Source organism: Schistocerca americana, unplaced genomic scaffold (genome assembly GCF_021461395.2).
Source record: "Schistocerca americana isolate TAMUIC-IGC-003095 unplaced genomic scaffold, iqSchAmer2.1 HiC_scaffold_13, whole genome shotgun sequence".
NCBI classification, from domain to species: domain Eukaryota; kingdom Metazoa; phylum Arthropoda; class Insecta; order Orthoptera; family Acrididae; genus Schistocerca; species Schistocerca americana.
The window spans coordinates 19,276,347-19,296,095 of record NW_025725371.1 but is presented as its reverse complement, the minus strand read 5'-3'; positions in this window follow the sequence as shown (position 1 = coordinate 19,296,095).

Here is a 19,749-nt window from a genome sequence, read left to right as displayed (position 1 = left end):
AATTCCGATGCCATTTCTGTGTTTCATCGTCAATGTGAAGTACCAAGGAATACATTGAACCTGCAGTGGTGTATCGGAAACTAATACTGGTCTCACAGGGAATGCTCAAAGCACCGACTGTAAGAAGAGTCTCTATTCTTGTACCTAAGGCGGCATTGTGCCTTTTGTATTTCATTCCGATGCCATTTCTGTGGTTCATCGTCAATGTGAAGGTCCAAGGAATAAACTGAACCTGCAGAGGTGTAGCGGAAAGTAATACTGGTCTCACAGGGAATGCTCAAAGCACCGACTGTAAGAAGAGTCTCTATTCTTGTACTTAAGGCGGCGTATTGCCTTTTGTATTTAATTCCGATGCGATTTCTGTGTTTCATCGTCAATGTGAAGTTCCAAGGAATACATTGAACCTGCAGTGGTGTATCGGAATCTAATACTGGTCTCACAGGGAATGCTCAAAGCACCGACTGTAAGAAGAGTCTCTATTCTTGTACTTACGGCGGCATTGTGCCTTTTCTATTTAATTCCGATGCCATTTCTGTGTTTCATCGTCAATGTGAAGGTCCAAGGAATAAACTGAACCTGCAGAGGTGTAGCGGAAACTAATACTGGTCTCACAGGGAATGCTCAAAGCACCGACTGTAAGAAGAGTCTCTATTCTTGTACTTAAGGCGGCATTGTGCCTTTTGTATATAATTCCGATGCCATTTCTGTGTTTCATCGTCAATGTGAAGTTCCAAGGAATACATTGAACCTGCAGTGGTGTATCAGAAACTAATACTGGTCTCACAGGGAATGCTCAAAGCACCGACTGTAAGAAGAGTCTCTATTCTTGTACTTAAGGCGGCATTGTGCCTTTTGTATTTAATTCCGATGCCATTTCTGTGTTTCATCGTCAATGTGTTGGTCCAAGGAATAAACTGAACCTGCAGAGGTGTAGCGGAAACTAATACTGGTCTCACAGGGAATGCTCAAAGCACCGACTGTAAGAAGAGTCTCTATTCTTGTACTTAAGGCGGCATTGTGCCTTTTGAATTTAATTCCGATGCGATTTCTGTGTTCCATCGTCAATGTGAAGGTCCAAGGAATACATTGAACCTGCAGTGGTGTATCGTAAACTGATACTGGCCTCACAGGGAATGCTCAAAGCACCGACTGTAAGAAGAGTCTCTATTGTTGTACTTAAGGCGACATTGTTCGTTTTGTATTTAATTCCGATGCCATTTCTGTGTTTCATCGTCAATGTGAAGGTCCAAGGAATAAACTGAACCTGCAGAGGTGTAGCGGAAACTAATACTGGCCTCACAGGGAATGCTCAAAACACCGACTGTAAGAAGAGTCTCTATTCTTGTACGTAAGGCGGCATTGTGCCTTTTGTATTTAATTCCGATGCGATTTCTGTGTTTCATCGTCAATGTGAAGTTCCAAGGAATACATTGAACCTGCAGTGGTGTATCGGAAACTAATACTGGTCTCACAGGGAATGCTCAAAGCACCGACTGTAAGAAGAGTCTCTGTTCTTGTACTTAACGCGGCATTGTGAATTATGTATTTAATTGCGATGCCATTTCTGTGTTTCATCGTCAATGTGAAGGCCCAAGGAATAAACAGAACCTGCAGAGGTGTAGCGGAAAGTAATACTGGTCTCACAGGGAATGCTCAAAGCACCGACTGTAACAAGAGTCTCTATTCTTGTACTTAAGGCGGCGTTGTGCCTTTTGTGTTTAATTCCGATGCCATTTCTGTGTTTCATCGTCAATGTGAAGGTCCAAGGAATACATTGAACCTGCAGTGGTGTATCGGAAACTAATACTGGTCTCACAGGGAATGCTCAAAGCACCGACTGTAAGAAGAGTCTCTATTCTTGTACCTAAGGCGGCATTGTGCCTTTTGTATTTCATTCCGATGCCATTTCGGTGTTTCATCGTCAATGTGAAGGTCCAAGGAATAAACTGAACCTGCAGAGGTGTAGCGGAAAGTAATACTGGTCTCACAGGGAATGCTCAAAGCACCGACTGTAAGAAGAGTCTCTATTCTTGTACTTAAGGCGGCGTTGTGCCTTTTGTGTTTAATTCCGATGCCATTTCTGTGTTTCATCGTCAATGTGAAGGTCCAAGGAATAAAAAGAACCTGCAGAGGTGTAGCGGAAACTAATATTGGTCTCACAGGGAAGCCCAAAGCACCGACTGTAAGAAGAGTCTCTATTCTTGTACTTAAGGCAACATTGTGCCCTTTGTATTTAGTTCCGATGCGATTTCTGTGTTCCATCGTCAATGTGAAGGTCCAAGGAATACATTGAACCTGCAGTGGTGTATCGGAAACTAATACTGGTCTCACAGGGAATGCTCAAAGCACCGACTGTAAGAAGAGTCTCTATTCTTGTACTTAAGGCAGCATTGTAAATTATGTATTTAATTGCGATGCTATTTCTGTGTTTCATCGTCAATGTGAAGGTCCAAGGAATAAACTGAACCTGCAGAGGTGTAGCGGAAAGTAATACTGGTCTCACAGGGAATGCTCAAAGCACCGACTGTAAGAAGAGTCTCTATTCTTGTACTTAAGGAGGCGTTGTGCCTTTTGTGTTGAATTAAGATGCCATTTCTGTGTTTCATCGTCAATGTGAAGGTCCAAGGAATAAAAAGAACCTGCAGAGGTGTAGCGGAAACTAATATTGGTCTCACAGGGAAGCCCAAAGCTTAGACTGTAAGAAGAGTCTCTATTCTTGTACTTAAGGCAACATTGTGCCCTTTGTATTTAATTTCGATGCGATTTCTGTGTTTCATCGTCAATGTGAAGTTCCAAGGAATACATTGAACCTGCAGTGGTGTATCGGAATCTAATACTGGCCTCACAGGGAATGCTCAAAGCACCGACTGTAAGAAGAGTCTCTATTCTTGTACTTACGGCAGCATTGTGCCTTTTCTATTTAATTCCGATGACATTTCTGTGTTTCATCGTCAATGTGAAGGTCCAAGGAATAAACTGAACCTGCAGAGGTGTAGCGGAAACTAATACTGGTCTCACATGGAATGCTCAAAGCACCGACTGGAAGAAGAGTCTCTATTCTTGTACTTAAGGCGGCATTGTGCCTTTTGTATTTAATTCCGATGCCATTTCTGTGTCTCATCGTCAATGTGAAGTTCCAAGGAATACATTGAACCTGCAGTGGTGTATCAGAAACTAATACTGGTCTCACAGGGAATGCTCAAAGCACCGACTGTAAGAAGAGTCTCTATTCTTGTACTTAAGGCAGCATTGTGGCTTTTGTATTTAATTCCGATGCCATTTCTGTGTTTCATCGTCAATGTGATGGTCCAAGGAATAAACTGAACCTGCAGAGGTGTAGCGGAAACTAATACTGGTCTCACAGGGAATGCTCAAAGCACCGACTGTAAGAAGAGTCTCTATTCTTTTACTTAAGGCAGCATTGTGCCTTTTGAATTTAATTCCGATGCGATTTCTGTGTTCCATCGTCAATGTGAAGGTCCAAGGAATACATTGAACCTGCAGTGGTGTATCGGAAACTGATACTGGCCTCACAGGGAATGCTCAAAGCACCGACTGTAAGAAGAGTCACTATTGTTGTACTTAAGGCGGCATTGTTCGTCTTGTATTTAATTCCGATGCCATTTCTGTGTTTCATCGTCAATGTGAAGGTCCAAGGAATAAACTGAACCTGCAGAGGTGTAGCGGAAACTAATAGTGGCCTCACAGGGAATGCTCAAAGCACCGACTGTAAGAAGAGTCTCTATTCTTGTACGTAAGGCGGCATTGTGCCTTTTCTATTTAATTCGGATGCCATTTCTGTGTTTCATCGTCAATGTGAAGGTCCAAGGAATAAACTGAACCTGCAGAGGTGTAGCGGAAACTAATACTGGTCTCACAGGGAAAGCTCAAAGCACCGACTGTACGAAGGGTCTCTATTCTTGTACTTAATTCGGCATTGTGCTTTTTGTATTTAATTCCGATGCGATTTCTATGTTTCGTCGTCAATGTGAAGTTCCAAGGAATCCATTGAACCCGCAGTGGTGTATGGGAAACTAATACTGGTATCACAGGGAATGCTCAAAGCACCGACTGTAAGAAGAGTCTCTATTCTTGTACTTAAGGCGGCGTTGTGCCTTTTGTGTTTAATTCCGATGCCATTTCTGTGATTCATCGTCAATGTGAAGGTCCAAGGAATAAACTGAACCTGCAGAGGTGTAGCGGAAACTAATACTGGTCTCACAGGGAATGCTCAAAGCACCGCCTCTAAGAAGAGTCTCTATTCTTGTACTTAAGGCGGCATTGTGCCTTTTGTATTTGATTCCGATGCGATTTCTGTGTTTCATCATCAATGTGAAGGTCCAAGGAATACATTGAACCTGCAGTGGTGTATCGGAAACTAATACTGGTCTCACAGGAAATGCTCAAAGCACTGACTGTAAGTAGAGTCTGTATTCTTGTACATAAGGCGGCATTGAGCGTTTTGGATTTAATTGCGATGCGATTTCTGTGTTTCATCATTCAATGTGAAGGTCCAAGGAATACATTGAACCTGCAGTGGCGTATCGGAAACTAATACTGGTCTCACATAGAATGCTCAAAGCACCGACTGTAAGAAGAGTCTCTATTCTTGTACTTAAGGTGGCATTGTACCTTTTGTATTTAATTCCGATGCGATTTCTGCGTTTCATCGTCAATGTGAAGGTCCAAGGAATACATTGAACCTGCAGAGGTGTAGCGGAAAGTAATCCTGGTCTCACAGGGAATGCTCAAAGCACCGACTGTAAGAAGAGTCTCTATTCTTGTACTTAAGGCGGCATTGTGCCTTTTGTATTTGCTTCCGATGCGATTTCTGTGTTTCGTCGTCAATGTGAAGTTCCAAGGAATCCATTGAACCCGCAGTGGTGTATCGGAAACTAATACTGGTCTCACAGGGAATGCTCAAAGCACCGACTGTAAGAAGAGTCTCTATTCTTGTACTTAAGGCGGCATTTGCCTTTTGTATTTAATTCCGATTCCATTTCTGTGTCTCATCGTCAATGTGAAAGTCCAAGGAATAAACTGAACCTGCAGAGGTGTAACGGAAACAAATACTGGTCTCACAGGGAATGCTCAAAGCACCGACTGTAAGAAGAGTCTCTATTCTTGTACTTAAGGCGGCATTGTGCCTTTTGTATTTAATTCCGATGCCATTTCTGTGTTTCATCGTCAATGTGATTGTCCAAAGAATAAACTGAACCTGCAGAGGTGTAGCGGAAACTAATACTGGTGTCACAGGGAATGGTCAAAGCACCGACTGTAAGAAGAATCTCTATTCTTGTACGTAAGGCGGCATTGTGCCTTTTGTATTTCATTCCGATGCGATCTCTGTGTTTCATCGTCAATGTGAAGGTCCAAGGAATACATTGAACCTGCAGTGGTGTATCGGAAACTAATACTGGTCTCACAGGGAATGCTCAAAGCACCGACTGTAAGAAGAGTCTCCATTCTTGTACTTAAGGCGGCATTGTGCCTTTTGTATTTAATTCCGATGCCGTTACTGTGTTTCATCGTCAATGTGAAGGTCCAAGGAATAAACTCAACCTGCAGTGGTGTATCGGAAACTAATACTGGTCTCACAGGGAATGCTCAAAGCACAGACTGTAAGAAGAGTCTCTATTCTTGTACTTAAGGCGGCATTGTGCCTTTTGTATTTAATTCCGATGCCATTTCTGTGTTTCATCGTCAATGTGAAGGTCAAAGGAATAAACTGAACCTTCAGAGGTGTAGCGGAAACTAATACTGGTCTCACAGGGAATGCTCAAAGCACCGGCTGTAAGAAGAGTCTCTATTCTTGTACTTAAGGCGGCGTTGTGCCTTTTGTGTTTAATTCCGATGCCATTTCTGTGATTCATCGTCAATGTGAAGGTCCAAGGAATAAACTGAACCTGCAGAGGTGTAGCGGAAACTAATACTGGTCTCACAGGGAATGCTCAAAGCACCGACTGTAAGAAGAGTCTCTATTCCTGTACTTAAGGCGGCATTGTGCCTTTTGTATTTGATTCCGATGCGATTTCTGTGTTTCATCGTCAATGTGAAGGTCCAAGGAATACATTGAACCTGCAGTGGTGTATCGGAAACTAATACTGGTCTCACAGGAAATGCTCAAAGCACCGACTGTAAGTAGAGTCTGTATTCTTGTACATAAGGCGGCATTGAGCGTTTTGGATTTAATTCCGATGCAATTTCTGTGTTTCATCATTCAATGTGAAGGTCGAAGGAATAAACTGAACCTGCAGTGGCGTATCGGAAACTAATACTGGTCTCACAGAGAATGCTCAAAGCACCGACTGTAAGAAGAGTCTCTATTCTTGTACTTAAGGTGGCATTGTACCTTTTGTATTAAATTCCGATGCGATTTCTGCGTTTCATCGTCAATGTGAAGGTCCAAGGAATACATTGAACCTGCAGAGGTGTAGCGGAAAGTAATCCTGGTCTCACAGGGAATGCTCAAAGCACCGACTGTAAGAAGAGTCTCTATTCTTGTACTTAAGGCGGCATTGCGCCTTTTGTATTTTATTCCGATGCGATTTCTATGTTTCATCGTCAATGTGAAGTTCAAAGGAACACATTGAACCCGCAGTGGTGTATCGTAAACTAATACGGGTCTCACAGGGAATGCTCAAAGCACCGACTGTAAGAAGAGTCTCTATTCTTGTACTTAAGGCGGCATTGTGCCTTTTGTATTTAATTCCGATGCCATTTCTGTGTTTCATCGTCAATGTGAAGGTCCAAGGAATAAACTGAACCTGCAGAGGTGTAGCGGAAACTAATACTGGTCTCACAGGGAATGCTCAAAGCACCGACTGTAAGAAGAGTCTCTATTCTTGTACTTAAGGCGGCATGATGCCTTTTGTATTTAATTCCGATGCCATTTCTGTGTTTCATCGTCAATGTGAAGGTCCAAGGAATAAACTGAACCTGCAGAGGTGTAGCGGAAACTAATACGGGTCTCACAGGGAATGCTCAAAGCACCGACGGTAAGAACAGTCTCTATTCTTGTACTTAAGGCGGCATTGTGAATTTTGTATTTAATTCCGATGTAATTTCAGTGTTTCATCGTCAATGTGAATGTCCAAGGAATTCATTGAACCTCCAGTGGTGTATCGGAAACTAATACTAGTCTCACAGGGAATGCTCAAAGCACCGACGGTAAGAAGAGTCTCTATTCTTGTACTTAAGGCGGCATTGTCCCTTTTGTATTTATTTCCGATGTAATTTCAGTGTTTCATCGTCAATGTGTATGTCCAAGGAATAGATTGAACCTGCAGTGGTGTGTCGGATACTATTTCTGGTCTCACAGGCAATGCTCAAAGCACCGACTGTAAGAAGAGTCTCTATTCGTGTACTTAAGGCGGCATTGTGCCTTTTGTATTTGCTTCCGATGCGATTTCTGTGTTTCATCGTCAATGTGAGGGTCCAAGGAATACATTGAACCTGCAGTGGTGTATCGGAAACTAATACTCGTCTCACAGGGAATGCTCAAAGCACCGACTGTAAGTAGAGTCTGTATTCTTGTACATAAGGCGGCATTGAGCGTTTTGGATTTAATTCCGATGCGATTTCTATGTTTCGTCGTCAATGTGAAGTTCCAAGGAATCCATTGAACCCGCAGTGGTGTATGGGAAACTAATACTGGTATCACAGGGAATGCTCAAAGCACCGACTGTAAGAAGAGTCTCTATTCTTGTACTTAAGGCGGCGTTGTGCCTTTTGTGTTTAATTCCGATGCCATTTCTGTGATTCATCGTCAATGTGAAGGTCCAAGGAATAAACTGAACCTGCAGAGGTGTAGCGGAAACTAATACTGGTCTCACAGGGAATGCTCAAAGCACCGCCTCTAAGAAGAGTCTCTATTCTTGTACTTAAGGCGGCATTGTGCCTTTTGTATTTGATTCCGATGCGATTTCTGTGTTTCATCATCAATGTGAAGGTCCAAGGAATACATTGAACCTGCAGTGGTGTATCGGAAACTAATACTGGTCTCACAGGAAATGCTCAAAGCACTGACTGTAAGTAGAGTCTGTATTCTTGTACATAAGGCGGCATTGAGCGTTTTGGATTTAATTGCGATGCGATTTCTGTGTTTCATCATTCAATGTGAAGGTCCAAGGAATACATTGAACCTGCAGTGGCGTATCGGAAACTAATACTGGTCTCACATAGAATGCTCAAAGCACCGACTGTAAGAAGAGTCTCTATTCTTGTACTTAAGGTGGCATTGTACCTTTTGTATTTAATTCCGATGCGATTTCTGCGTTTCATCGTCAATGTGAAGGTCCAAGGAATACATTGAACCTGCAGAGGTGTAGCGGAAAGTAATCCTGGTCTCACAGGGAATGCTCAAAGCACCGACTGTAAGAAGAGTCTCTATTCTTGTACTTAAGGCGGCATTGTGCCTTTTGTATTTGCTTCCGATGCGATTTCTGTGTTTCGTCGTCAATGTGAAGTTCCAAGGAATCCATTGAACCCGCAGTGGTGTATCGGAAACTAATACTGGTCTCACAGGGAATGCTCAAAGCACCGACTGTAAGAAGAGTCTCTATTCTTGTACTTAAGGCGGCATTTGCCTTTTGTATTTAATTCCGATTCCATTTCTGTGTCTCATCGTCAATGTGAAAGTCCAAGGAATAAACTGAACCTGCAGAGGTGTAACGGAAACAAATACTGGTCTCACAGGGAATGCTCAAAGCACCGACTGTAAGAAGAGTCTCTATTCTTGTACTTAAGGCGGCATTGTGCCTTTTGTATTTAATTCCGATGCCATTTCTGTGTTTCATCGTCAATGTGATTGTCCAAAGAATAAACTGAACCTGCAGAGGTGTAGCGGAAACTAATACTGGTGTCACAGGGAATGGTCAAAGCACCGACTGTAAGAAGAATCTCTATTCTTGTACGTAAGGCGGCATTGTGCCTTTTGTATTTCATTCCGATGCGATCTCTGTGTTTCATCGTCAATGTGAAGGTCCAAGGAATACATTGAACCTGCAGTGGTGTATCGGAAACTAATACTGGTCTCACAGGGAATGCTCAAAGCACCGACTGTAAGAAGAGTCTCCATTCTTGTACTTAAGGCGGCATTGTGCCTTTTGTATTTAATTCCGATGCCGTTACTGTGTTTCATCGTCAATGTGAAGGTCCAAGGAATAAACTCAACCTGCAGTGGTGTATCGGAAACTAATACTGGTCTCACAGGGAATGCTCAAAGCACAGACTGTAAGAAGAGTCTCTATTCTTGTACTTAAGGCGGCATTGTGCCTTTTGTATTTAATTCCGATGCCATTTCTGTGTTTCATCGTCAATGTGAAGGTCAAAGGAATAAACTGAACCTTCAGAGGTGTAGCGGAAACTAATACTGGTCTCACAGGGAATGCTCAAAGCACCGGCTGTAAGAAGAGTCTCTATTCTTGTACTTAAGGCGGCGTTGTGCCTTTTGTGTTTAATTCCGATGCCATTTCTGTGATTCATCGTCAATGTGAAGGTCCAAGGAATAAACTGAACCTGCAGAGGTGTAGCGGAAACTAATACTGGTCTCACAGGGAATGCTCAAAGCACCGACTGTAAGAAGAGTCTCTATTCCTGTACTTAAGGCGGCATTGTGCCTTTTGTATTTGATTCCGATGCGATTTCTGTGTTTCATCGTCAATGTGAAGGTCCAAGGAATACATTGAACCTGCAGTGGTGTATCGGAAACTAATACTGGTCTCACAGGAAATGCTCAAAGCACCGACTGTAAGTAGAGTCTGTATTCTTGTACATAAGGCGGCATTGAGCGTTTTGGATTTAATTCCGATGCAATTTCTGTGTTTCATCATTCAATGTGAAGGTCGAAGGAATAAACTGAACCTGCAGTGGCGTATCGGAAACTAATACTGGTCTCACAGAGAATGCTCAAAGCACCGACTGTAAGAAGAGTCTCTATTCTTGTACTTAAGGTGGCATTGTACCTTTTGTATTAAATTCCGATGCGATTTCTGCGTTTCATCGTCAATGTGAAGGTCCAAGGAATACATTGAACCTGCAGAGGTGTAGCGGAAAGTAATCCTGGTCTCACAGGGAATGCTCAAAGCACCGACTGTAAGAAGAGTCTCTATTCTTGTACTTAAGGCGGCATTGCGCCTTTTGTATTTTATTCCGATGCGATTTCTATGTTTCATCGTCAATGTGAAGTTCAAAGGAACACATTGAACCCGCAGTGGTGTATCGTAAACTAATACGGGTCTCACAGGGAATGCTCAAAGCACCGACTGTAAGAAGAGTCTCTATTCTTGTACTTAAGGCGGCATTGTGCCTTTTGTATTTAATTCCGATGCCATTTCTGTGTTTCATCGTCAATGTGAAGGTCCAAGGAATAAACTGAACCTGCAGAGGTGTAGCGGAAACTAATACTGGTCTCACAGGGAATGCTCAAAGCACCGACTGTAAGAAGAGTCTCTATTCTTGTACTTAAGGCGGCATGATGCCTTTTGTATTTAATTCCGATGCCATTTCTGTGTTTCATCGTCAATGTGAAGGTCCAAGGAATAAACTGAACCTGCAGAGGTGTAGCGGAAACTAATACTGGTCTCACAGGGAATGCTCAAAGCACCGACGGTAAGAACAGTCTCTATTCTTGTACTTAAGGCGGCATTGTGAATTTTGTATTTAATTCCGATGTAATTTCAGTGTTTCATCGTCAATGTGAATGTCCAAGGAATTCATTGAACCTCCAGTGGTGTATCGGAAACTAATACTAGTCTCACAGGGAATGCTCAAAGCACCGACGGTAAGAAGAGTCTCTATTCTTGTACTTAAGGCGGCATTGTCCCTTTTGTATTTATTTCCGATGTAATTTCAGTGTTTCATCGTCAATGTGTATGTCCAAGGAATAGATTGAACCTGCAGTGGTGTGTCGGATACTATTTCTGGTCTCACAGGCAATGCTCAAAGCACCGACTGTAAGAAGAGTCTCTATTCGTGTACTTAAGGCGGCATTGTGCCTTTTGTATTTGCTTCCGATGCGATTTCTGTGTTTCATCGTCAATGTGAGGGTCCAAGGAATACATTGAACCTGCAGTGGTGTATCGGAAACTAATACTCGTCTCACAGGGAATGCTCAAAGCACCGACTGTAAGTAGAGTCTGTATTCTTGTACATAAGGCGGCATTGAGCGTTTTGGATTTAATTCCGATGCCATTTCTGTGTTTCATCGTCAATGTGCAGGTCCAAGGAATAAACTGAACCTGCAGTGGTGTAGCGGAAACTAATACTGGTCTCACATCGAATGCTAAAAGCACCGACTGTAAGAGGAGTCTCTATTCTTGTACTTAAGGGGGCATTGTGCCTTTTGTATTTTCCTCCGATGCCATTTCTGTGTTTCATCGTCAATGTGCAGGTCCATGGAATAAACTGAACCTGCAGTGGTGTATCGGAAACTAATACTGGTCTCACAGGGAATGCTCAAAGCACCGACTGTAAGAAGAGTCTCTATTCCTGTACTTAAGGCGGCATTGTGCCTTTTGTATTTGATTCCGATGCGATTTCTGTGTTTCATCGTCAATGTGAAGGTCCAAGGAATACATTGAACCTGCAGTGGTGTATCGGAAACTAATACTGGTCTCACAGGAAATGCTCAAAGCACCGACTGTAAGTAGAGTCTGTATTCTTGTACATAAGGCGGCATTGTGCGTTTTGGATTTAATTCCGATGCGATTTCTGTGTTTCATCATTCAATGTGAAGGTCCAAGGAATACATTGAACCTGCAGTGGCGTATCGGAAACTAATACTGGTCTCACATAGAATGCTCAAAGCACCGACTGTAAGAAGAGTCTCTATTCTTGTACTTAAGGTGGCATTGTACCTTTTGTATTTAATTCCGATGCGATTTCTGCGTTTCATCGTCAATGTGAAGGTCCAAGGAATACATTGAACCTGCAGAGGTGTAGCGGAAAGTAATCCTGGTCTCACAGGGAATGCTCAAAGCACCGACTGTAAGAAGAGTCTCTATTCTTGTACTTAAGGCGGCATTGTGCCTTTTGTATTTGCTTCCGATGCGATTTCTGTGTTTCGTCGTCAATGTGAAGTTCCAAGGAATCCATTGAACCCGCAGTGGTGTATCGGAAACTAATACTGGTCCCACAGGGAATGCTCAAAGCACCGACTGTAAGAAGAGTCTCTATTCTTGTACTTAAGGCGGCATTTGCCTTTTGTATTTAATTCCGATTCCATTTCTGTGTCTCATCGTCAATGTGAAAGTCCAAGGAATAAACTGAACCCGCAGAGGTGTAACGGAAACAAATACTGGTCTCACAGGGAATGCTCAAAGCACCGACTGTAAGAAGAGTCTCTATTCTTGTACTTAAGGCGGCATTGTGCCTTTTGTATTTAATTCCGATGCCATTTCTGTGTTTCATCGTCAATGTGATTGTCCAAAGAATAAACTGAACCTGCAGAGGTGTAGCGGAAACTAATACTGGTGTCACAGGGAATGCTCAAAGCACCGACTGTGAGAAGAATCTCTATTCTTGTACGTAAGGCGGCATTGTGCCTTTTGTATTTAATTCCGATGCGATCTCTGTGTTTCATCGTCAATGTGAAGGTCCAAGGAATACATTGAACCTGCAGTGGTGTATCGGAAACTAATACTGGTCTCACAGGGAATGCTCAAAGCACCGACTGTAAGAAGAGTCTCCATTCTTGTACTTAAGGCGGCATTGTGCCTTTTGTATTTAATTCCGATGCCATTACTGTGTTTCATCGTCAATGTGAAGGTCCAAGGAATAAACTCAACCTGCAGTGGTGTATCGGAAACTAATACTGGTCTCTCAGGGAATGCTCAAAGCACAGACTGTAAGAAGAGTCTCTATTCTTGTACTTAAGGCGGCATTGTGCCTTTTGTATTTAATTCCGATGCCATTTCTGTGTTTCATCGTCAATGTGAAGGTCAAAGGAATAAACTGAACCTTCAGAGGTGTAGCGGAAACTAATACTGGTCTCACAGGGAATGCTCAAAGCACCGGCTGTAAGAAGAGTCTCTATTCTTGTACTTAAGGCGGCGATGTGCCTTTTGTGTTTAATTCCGATGCCATTTCTGTGATTCATCGTCAATGTGAATGTCCAAGGAATAAACTGAACCTGCAGAGGTGTAGCGGAAACTAATACTGGTCTCACAGGGAATGCTCAAAGCACCGCCTCTAAGAAGAGTCTCTATTCTTGTACTTAAGGTGGCATTGTGCCTTTTGTATTTAATTCCGATGCTATTTCTGTGTTTCATCGTCAATGTGAAGTTCCAAGGAATACATTGAACCTGCTGTAGTGTATCAGAAACTAATACTGGTCTCACAGGGAATGCTCAAAGCACCGACTGTAAGAAGAGTCTCTATTCTTGTACTTAAGGCGGCATTGTGCCTTTTGTATTTAATTCCGATGCCATTTCTGTGTTTCATCGTCAATGTGAAGGTCCAAGGAATAAACTGAACCTGCAGAGGTGTAGCGGAAACTAATACTGGTCTCACAGGGAATGCTCAAAGCACCGACTGTAAGAGGAGTCTCTATTCTTGTACTTAAGGCGGCATTGTGCCTTTTGTATTTTCCTCCGATGCCATTTCTGTGTTTCATCGTCAATGTGCAGGTCCAAGGAATAAACTGAACCTGCAGTGGTGTAGCGGAAACTAATACTGGTCTCACATCGAATGCTCAAAGCACCGACTGTAAGAAGAGTCTCTATTCTTGTACTTAAGGCGGCATTGTGCCTTTTGTATTTAATTCCGATGCGATTTCTATGTTTCATCGTCAATGTGAAGGTCCAAGGAATACATTGAACCTGCAGAGGTGTAGCGGAAAGTAATCCTGGTCTCACAGGGAATGCTCAAAGCACCGACTGTAAGAAGAGTCTCTATTCTTGTACTTAAGGCGGCATTGTGCCTTTTGTATTTGCTTCCGATGCGATTTCTGTGTATCATCGTCAAATTCAAGGTCCAAGGAATACATTGAACCGGCAGTGGTGTGTCGGAAACTAATACTGGTCTCACAGGGAATGCTCAAAGCACCGACTGTAAGAAGAGTCTCTATTCTTGTACTTATGGCTGCATTGTGCGTTTTGTATTTAATTCCGATGCGATTTCTGTGTTTCATCTTCAATGTGAAGGTCCAAGGAATACATTGAACCTGCAGTGGTGTATCGGAAACTAATACTGCTCTCACAGGGAATGCTCAAAGCACCGACTGTAAGAAGAGTCTCTATTCTTGTACTTAAGGCGGCATTGTTCCTTTTGTATTTAATTCCGATGCCATTTCTGTGTTTCATCGTCAATGTGAGGGTCCAAGGAATAAACTGAACCTGCAGAGGTGTAGCGGAAACCAACACTGGTCTCACAGGGAATGCTCAAAGCACCGACTGTAAGAAGAGTCTCTATTCTTGTACTTAAGGCTGCATTGTGCCTTTTGTATTGATTCCGATGCGATTTCTGTGTTTCTTCGTCAATGTGAAGGTCCAAGGAATACATTGAACCTGCAGTGGCGTATCGAAAACCAATACAGGTCGCACAGGAAAGGATCAAAACACAGACTCTAAGAAGTCTCACTCTTATAGCACTTACAGCGGCATTGTGCCTTTTGTATTTAATTCCGATGTGATATCAGTATTTCATCGTCAATGTGTATGTCCGAGGAATACATTGAACCTGCAGTGGTGTATCAGAAACTAATACTGGTCTCACAGGGAATGCTCAAAGCACCGACTGTAAGAAGAGTCTCTATTCTTGTACTTAAGGCGGCATTGTGCCTTTTGTATTTAATTCCGATGTAATTTCAGTGTCTCATCGTCAATGTGAATGTCCAAGGAATTCATTGAACCTCCAGTGGTGTATCGGAAGCTAATACTGGTCTCACAGGGAATGCTCAAAGCACCGACTGTAAGAAGAGTCTCTAATCTTGTACTTAAGGCGGCATTGTGCCTTTTGTATTTAATTCCGATGCGATTTCTGTGTTTCATCGTCAATGTGAAGGTCCAAGGAATACATTGAACCTGCAGTGGTGTATCGGAAACTAATACTGGTCTCACAGGGAATGCTCAAAGCACCGACTGTAAGAAGAGTCTCTATTCTTGTACTTAAGGCGGCATTGTGCATTTTGTATTTAATTCCGATGCCATTACTGTGTTTCATCGTCAATGTGAAGGTCCAAGGAATAAACTGAACCTCCAGTGGTGTATCGGAGACTAATACTGGTCTCACAGGGAATGCTCAAAGCACCGACTGTAAGAAGAGTCTCTATTCTTGTACTTAAGGCGGCATTGTGCCTTTTGTATTTAATTCCGATGCCATTTCTGTGTTTCATCGTCAATGTGAAGGTCCAAGGAATAAACTGAACCTGCAGAGGTGTAGCGGAAACTAATACTGGTCTCACAGGGAATGCTCATAGCACCGACTGTAAGAAATGTCTCTATTCTTGTATTTAAGGCGCATTGTGCCTTTTGTATTTAATTCCGATGCCATTTCTGTGTTTCATCGTCAATGTGAAGGTCCAAGGAATAAACTGAACCTGCAGAGGTGTAGCGTAAACTAATACTGGTCTCACAGGGAATGCTCAAAGCACCGACTGTGAGAAGAGTCTCTATTCTTGTACTTAAGGCGGCATTGTGCCTTTTGTATTTAATTCCGATGCGATTTTTGTGTTTCATCCTCAATGTGAAGTTCCAAGGAATACATTGAACCTGCAGTGGTGTATCGGAAACTAATACTGGTCTCACAGGGAATGCTCAAAGCTCCGACTGTAAGAAGAGTCTCTATTCTTGTACTTAAGGCGGCATTGTGCATTTTGTATTTAATTCCGTTGCCATTTCTGTGTTTCATGGTCAATGTGAAGGTCCAAGGAATAAACTGAACCTGCAGAGGTGTAGCGGAAACTAATACTGGTCTCACAGGGAATGCTCAAAGCACCGACTGTAAGAGGAGTCTCTATTCTTGTACTTAAGGCGGCATTGTGCCGTTTGTATTTAATTCCGATGCGATTTCTGTGTTTCATCGTCAATGTGCAGGTCCAAGGAATAAACGGAACCTGCAGTGGTGTAGCGGAATCTAATACTGGTCTCACAGGGAATGCTCAAAGCACCGACTGTAAGAAGAGTCTCTATTCTTGTACTTAAGGCGGCATTGCGCCTTTTGTATTTTATTCCGATGCGATTTCTATGTTTCATCGTCAATGTGAAGTTCCAAGGAACACATTGAACCCGCAGTGGTGTATCGTAAACTAATACGGGTCTCACAGGGAATGCTCAAAGCACCGACTGTAAGAAGAGTCTCTATTCTTGTACTTAAGGCGGCATTGTGCCTTTTGTATTTAATTCCGATGCCATTTCTGTGTTTCATCGTCAATGTGAAGGTCCAAGGAATAAACAGAACCTGCAGAGGTGTAGCGGAAACTAATACTGGTCTCACAGGAAATGCTCAAAGCACCGACTGTAAGAAGAGTCTCTATTCTTGTACTTAAGGCGGCATTGTGCCTTTTGTATTTAATTCCGATGCCATTTCTGTGTTTCATCGTCAATGTGAAGGTCCAAGGAATAAACTGAACCTGCAGAGGTGTAGCGGAAACTAATACTGGTCTCACAGGGAATGCTCAAAGCACCGACGGTAAGAACAGTCTCTATTCTTGTACTTAAGGCGGCATTATGAATTTTGTATTTAATTCCGATGTAATTTCAGTGTTTCATCGTCAATGTGAATGTCCAAGGAATTCATTGAACCTCCAGTGGTGTATCGGAAACTAATACTAGTCTCACAGGGAATGCTCAAAGCACCGACGGTAAGAAGAGTCTCTATTCTTGTACTTAAGGCGGCATTGTCCCTTTTGAATTTAATTCCGATGTAATTTCAGTGTTTCATCGTCAATGTGTATGTCCAAGGAATAGATTGAACCTGCAGTGGTGTGTCGGATACTATTTCTGGTCTCACAGGCAATGCTCAAAGCACCGACTGTAAGAAGGGTCTCTATTCTTGTACTTAAGGCTGCATTGTGCCTTTTGTATTTGATTCTGATGCGATTTCTGTGTTTCTTCGTCAATGTGAAGGTCCAAGGAATACATTGAACCTGCAGTGGCGTATCGAAAACCAATACAGGTCGCACAGGAAAGGATCAAAACACAGACTCTAAGAAGTCTCACTCTTATAGCACTTATAGCGGCATTGTGCCTTTTGTATTTAATTCCGATGTGATACCAGTATTTCATCGTCAATGTGTATGTCCGAGGAATACATTGAACCTGCAGTGGTGTATCAGAAACTAATACTGGTCTCACAGGGAATGCTCAAAGCACCGACTGTAAGAAGAGTCTCTATTCTTGTACTTAAGGCGGCATTGTGCCTTTTGTATTTAATTCCGATGTAATTTCAGTGTCTCATCGTCAATGTGAATGTCCAAGGAATTCATTGAACCTCCAGTGGTGTATCGGAAGCTAATACTGGTCTCACAGGGAATGCTCAAAGCACCGACTGTAAGAAGAGTCTCTATTCTTGTACTTAAGGCGGCATTGTGCCTTTTGTATTTAATTCCGATGCGATTTCTGTGTTTCATCGTCAATGTGAAGGTCCAAGGAATACATTGAACCTGCAGTGGTGTATCGGAAACTAATACTGGTCTCACAGGGAATGCTCAAAGCACCGACTGTAAGAAGAGTCTCTATTCTTGTACTTAAGGCGGCATTGTGCATTTTGTATTTAATTCCGATGCCATTACTGTGTTTCATCGTCAATGTGAAGGTCCAAGGAATAAACTGAACCTCCAGTGGTGTATCGGAAACTAATACTGGTCTCACAGGGAATGCTCAAAGCACCGACTGTAAGAAGAGTCTCTATTCTTGTACTTAAGGCGGCATTGTGCTTTTTGTATTTAATTCCGATGCCATTTCTGTGTTTCATCGTCAATGTGAAGGTCCAAGGAATAAACTGAACCTGCAGAGGTGTAGCGGAAACTAATACTGGTCTCACAGGGAATGCGCAAAGCACCGACGGTAAGAAGAGTCTCTATTCTTGTACTTAAGGCGGCATTGTCCCTTTTGAATTTAATTCCGATGTAAATTCAGTGTTTCATCTTCAATGTGTATGTCCAAGGAATAGATTGAACCTGCAGTGGTGTGTCGGATACTATTTCTGGTCTCACAGGCAATGCTCAAAGCACCGACTGCAAGAAGAGTCTCTATTCTTGTACTTAAGGCTGCATTGTGCCTTTTGTATTTGATTCTGATGCGATTTCTGTGTTTCTTCGTCAATGTGAAGGTCCAAGGAATACATTGAACCTGCAGTGGCGTATCGAAAACCAATACAGGTCGCACAGGAAAGGATCAAAACACAGACTCTAAGAAGTCTCACTCTTATAGCACTTATAGCGGCATTGTGCCTTTTGTATTTAATTCCGATGTGATACCAGTATTTCATCGTCAATGTGTATGTCCGAGGAATACATTGAACCTGCAGTGGTGTATCAGAAACTAATACTGGTCTCACAGGGAATGCTCAAAGCACCGACTGTAAGAAGAGTCTCTATTCTTGTACTTAAGGCGGCATTGTGCCCTTTGTATTTAATTCCGATGTAATTTCAGTGTCTCATCGTCAATGTGAATGTCCAAGGAATTCATTGAACCACCAGTGGTGTATCGGAAGCTAATACTGGTCTCACAGGGAATGCTCAAAGCACCGACTGTAAGAAGAGTCTCTATTCTTGTACTTAAGGCGGCATTGTGCCTTTTGTATTTAATTCCGATGCGATTTCTGTGTTTCATCGTCAATGTGAAGGTCCAAGGAATACATTGAACCTGCAGTGGTGTATCGGAAACTAATACTGGTCTCACAGGGAATGCTCAAAGCACCGACTGTAAGAAGAGTCTCTGTTCTTGTACTTAAGGCGGCATTGTGCCTTTTGTATTTAATTCCGATGCCATTTCTGTGTTTCATCGTCAATGTGAAGGTCCAAGGAATAAACTGAACCTGCAGAGGTTTAGCGGAAACTAATACTGGTCTCACAGGGAATGCTCAAAGCACCGGCTGTAAGAAGAGTCTCTATTCTTGTACTTAAGGCGGCGTTGTGCCTTTTGTGTTTAATTCCAATGCCATTTCTGTGATTCATCGTCAATGTGAAGGTCCAAGGAATAAACTGAACCTGCAGAGGTGTAGCGGAAACTAATACTGGTCTCACAGGGAATGCTCATAGCACCGACTGTAAGAAGAGTCTCTATTCTTGTACTTAAGGCGGCATTTTGCCTTTTGTATTTAATTCCGATGCCATTTCTGTGTTTCATCGTCAATGTGAAGGTCCAAGGAATAAACTGAACCTGCAGAGGTGTAGCGGAAACTAATACTGGTCTCACAGGGAATGCTCATAGCACCGACTGTAAGAAATGTCTCTATTCTTGTATTTAAGGCGCATTGTGCCTTTTGTATTTAATTCCGATGCCATTTCTGTGTTTCATCGTCAATGTGAAGGTCCAAGGAATAAACTGAACCTGCAGAGGTGTAGCGTAAACTAATACTGGTCTCACAGGGAATGCTCAAAGCACCGACTGTAAGAAGAGTCTCTATTCTTGTACTTAAGGCGGCATTGTGCCTTTTGTATTTAATTCCGATGCGATTTTTGTGTTTCATTGTCAATGTGAAGTTCCAAGAAATACATTGAACCTGCAGTGGTGTATCGGAAACTAATACTGGTCTCACAGGGAATGCTCAAAGCTTCGACTGTAAGAAGAGTCTCTATTCTTGTAC